At 44.5% G+C, this 4,111-nt stretch overlaps 1 long non-coding RNA gene across 1 annotated transcript; it reads left to right on the top strand.

Annotated features, from left to right (window-relative positions):
- The first annotated feature begins 2,198 nt into the window (after positions 1–2,198).
- On the top strand, positions 2,199–3,893 carry LOC106696084. Its single transcript, XR_001346993.2, has 2 exons — positions 2,199–2,304; positions 3,608–3,893. It is a non-coding gene; the product is annotated as an uncharacterized LOC106696084 (long non-coding RNA).
- Positions 3,894–4,111: the final 218 nt, after the last annotated feature.

The following is a 4,111-nucleotide window of genomic DNA, read 5'->3' as shown; positions in this document are numbered from 1 at the left end:
GCCCCCCGTGCTTTATCTTGTGGAGCTATTTCTTTCTTATAAGAGTAAATGCATGTAAAATTCTCAATAGGACCTATTTTTTAGATAAGGCAACTTGCCGTTTGATTATGGAAGAAATAGAAATTTTAGTTCCTTTGAAAGCCACTATTTATTCCCACGGTTAGCCCTTCTGTGTCCCAAGTTCAACATTTTTATGATGAACCTTAAACATGAAGCCATTTACTAATTAACTACAACTTTCAGCTTTGCTTTGCAATGACCATGTTTAATAAAGTGAATTTACCAGGCTAGTTAAAAAGCATTGCAAATCTACTTGTTTTCTCATTGCCTGGAGATAGAGCAAGATGGGAAAGTTTAAAAGAAAAAAGAGAGAGGCCCCCCAAAAAACCCCTCATGTTGGTCTAGTTGTTTTTTTTTTTTCAACTTTGCAAAGCTACAATGTAAGATATTTTATTATTTTATTTTGTTTACTGTTTTAAAATCTGATATTCCTGACTTCTGAAAATTCACAGCGGACATTTGCATAAAATTAGCATCCTTCTTGTAAAGTGAAAGTGTTCTGTTCAAGGCAAACTAACTGTGATTCCCTAAGATAAAAATTAAACCGTTACAAGTTTGGCTCTTGATCAGGCCAACACAAGTAGACTCTGTAGGCTAGAATTAATTTTTCATCTTCAAATAATTCTACTCAAATATAGAATCATAATGAAATAAAAATTTCTTCTGACTCAAAATGATGCTCTGCCTCATCCCCTACCTTTTGAACTGTCAATCCCATCTCATCTTACCATGTATTACCTTACAATAAACCTAAAATCAGATTAAACACTGCTTGGAGATGAGATAGGGATCGTAGTGCTTTCATTTTACCTGAACTAAGACACTAGTGATGGGGAAACAATGACAGGATGAAATTAAAAATCAGACAGGGGATGACAGACCTGAGGAGTTGGTGTTTAGGGACATGGACAATTTTGAGGAATGTTGAAACTGTTTTTTTTCTCCCACCATATGAAAAAAAAATGAAGTTTATGGGATGCCTTGCACCATGCGCCCCTACATAGGCCTCAACCAGATAACAGAAAGTCAGTACACACTAGTACTTGTGGTGCTTACTTGCATCTTCACTTACAACAAAGAGCAAATAAAGCACAAGATGATTTTGTAGCCTGGTCCTTCCAGACTGGGCATGTTGGGAGAGCACCATTTTCACGGGGAACTCGGGAGGAAGTTTCCAGAGCTTCGGAAATCCTCTTCTTTGCAAGAGGATGTACGTTCTGATCATGATCACGTTTTCAGGGCTTCTCCCTTTAGAAGGCAGTAAATATAAGGCTGCCTCAAAATCCTCGCTTCCTTCAAGAGTATCTATATATATACAAAGCCAGCGACCATAACACCAGAATGACCCAAACAACCGGTCGCTATGACACCCACTGAGACCAGCAAACCCGCCCAATCGGAGGTGGGGCCAGCCGACCAACCACCCGCGGCCCCGCCCCTGATCGGCCTGCCCCACCCCGAATGGCCCCCCGCAGCCCCGCTTCCCCACCGGCACCGCCCCTGATCGTTCCCCCTACCCCAATAGGGGGCGGGGCTGGCCGGTCAACCTCCTGCAGCCCCCGCTCCTGACCGGCCCCACCCCAGATCGGGCCCCCCACTCCAATCAGGGCAGGGCTGGCCAGCCAACTGCCTGCAGCCCCTCCCCACAGCTGGCCCTGCCCCCAGTCGGCCACCCACCCCAATTGGGGGCGGGGCCCACCAGTCAATCGCCCTCAGCTCCTTCCCTAAGCTGGCCCGGCCCTAATCGGGGCCGATTGAGGCGGGTCAGCCAGCCAACCTCCTACCGTCTCCTCCTCACAACAGGCCCAGCCCCTACCCGCTCCGATTGGGACCGGGCTGGCCAGACCCCACCTGTGCACGAATTCATGCACTGGGCCTCTAGTAGCTCAATGAAATGCCAAGGCTCAGAGCTCACTGATAGACATTCCTATGGTGTCCAGAGACCTGCCTCACAATATTTACTTGAGATTCTATATTTGCAAAGAAATGTAACTTTAGAACATCTAAAGAATTTAATTGGAAAATGTAAAATTTTTTGTTGTTCCTGGGTTATGATAGAACTCTGATCTTCCCACCCCCTCTCCTCCAGGGATGGTAGGTAGTTTTTAACCTGCGACTTATACTTGCTTTAACTTTTCATCCACCTGTACTTTGTTTTAGGCCACCCAGACCTGTAACCAGCATGAATGACACCCTGTTCTCCCACTCAGTCCCCTCCTCAGGAAGTCCTTTTATCACCAGGAGGTAAGTTCCAATCCTAGGACATAGCAAGCCCTCTCTTTGGTAATGAGCCTTGATTCTGTGACAAGAAAAATATTCTAGTGCAAGCCAAGAGTGGAAGACTATTGTTAGAAACGAGTTATGTAAATTTCTGCCACATGGCTTTCAATTCCATTCATTTGAATGCATTTAAAGAGGAATGGGATGGCTCTTGTGGTTAAAGTCGTCTAGAAACATGCATTTACAGTGCACCCACAGTAAATGCAGAAGAAGTTTAAATTTTACTACTGACATACATGCATTCTTTTTCATTGAGAAAGTCACTTTCATAGCACTCATAAAGGTCCATTTCAGTCAGGAAACTGGGGAACTATCTCCTAATTTAAAGCTCCAGATATAAAAGAACCCTCTTTTTGGTGAACTCTGGAGTCTCTGAGGCTAGAGGCCGAAGCTCAAACTTGGAAATGTAGTTTCCACACAATAATGTCATGGATTATTGGACTTAAACAAAAGGTAGATATGTGTCATCTTTTTTTAACAAGATCCACTCCTGTTGTGAGCAAAGGGCAGGTGAATCCAGTAATTCTTTTAGGGCCAGCATTACAAATATGCAGCAGCCAAGAGGTGCTCTGAGACATTTGATCAAAGATCACAAATAGAGCACCAGAGAATTTTTGTAGAAATACCTGGAGAAGGCCCACGGGAAAGCAGAAACAAAGGTAATGGTAATTGGAGCTATTTGTAAGATCTTGCAAATGCCTTTCAGTAGGGGAAAAAATACAGTCTCATGTTTTACAAAAACACATAATCAGTCTTTTCCCTAAAGAGGTGTCTGAGGTACCAGTTGCACTGTAGTATCCTGGTACAATTTAGTGAGGATGTGAACACAATGAGACTCAGGACACTGCTGGTTATATTAACTGTGTTCCGGTACTTGCTCATCAGCAGGAACCTGAGATGAAGATGTTCCCCATAATTGTAATTACAGGACAAACGGAACGTGGCAGGTCATGGGGCCTCCTTCTGTAAATTACGGGAGTCTGTAAAAAGTGGAGCTGAGGACACAGAACCTCCACAGTGAAGTCATAGGCCCTCAGAGTGTGCCTCTTAGCTCTCCTTTTCAGAACACCAGAAATTCAACCATCGTTTCTAAGACAAAATCATAAACCGTGAAGCTTCTAAGAGACTCGGGCCTGGGCATCTCTCTAGAGAAGAGCCTGCATGTGTTGAGAAAGATGTTGTGCATTTATTAGGAATCTCTACGTTCTGCAAATGTCAGGCAGAGCTCGACTCCATCCTTACTGAAGGTCATTTTATATCATTTCAGCTCGGGCGGTGCTTATGGTGGAAGCGTCTAGATGGATAACATGGCTTCTTCTACTCTAAAATATCCCTATAACACTTTGAACTGTTCTGATTCCTCCAGGGTGCATGGTACCTATTAACCCCAAATACGATCACTTCCCTTTTCTCCCATTTTCAGTCTTTTTGGAATGTCCCCTGTGAACCACAGACACGTTGTTGAGAGTTTGCAGTTCTTCCTGTCACCAGGGAGATTGGCCCCTGGTGTCTGTGAAGGGTGCTGTTCAATAAAGCTGTGTACACTGAACTTCCTTCCTCTCTGAGTGGGCCTTGCTCTGTCCAGGGGAGGTATTAATGAGGTCTCGTTGTTTGACTCCCTCAGGTTACCTGAGGGGCTAAGTGCAGCCAGCCCTGAGGCTGAGGAGCATTCGCTTATAAGGTTGTATGTAAATCAGCTTGGGCACTGTGCACGGTCAGTATCCCAGCCCCGAATCACTAACCATAGTGGTAGTTCCATAGCTAGACTGCT

This window comes from Myotis lucifugus, unplaced genomic scaffold, assembly GCF_000147115.1.
Source record: "Myotis lucifugus unplaced genomic scaffold, Myoluc2.0 scaffold_8434, whole genome shotgun sequence".
Classification (NCBI taxonomy): domain Eukaryota; kingdom Metazoa; phylum Chordata; class Mammalia; order Chiroptera; family Vespertilionidae; genus Myotis; species Myotis lucifugus.
Note: the sequence above shows the minus strand (reverse complement) of the source record. Positions and strands in the feature narration are given on the sequence as shown.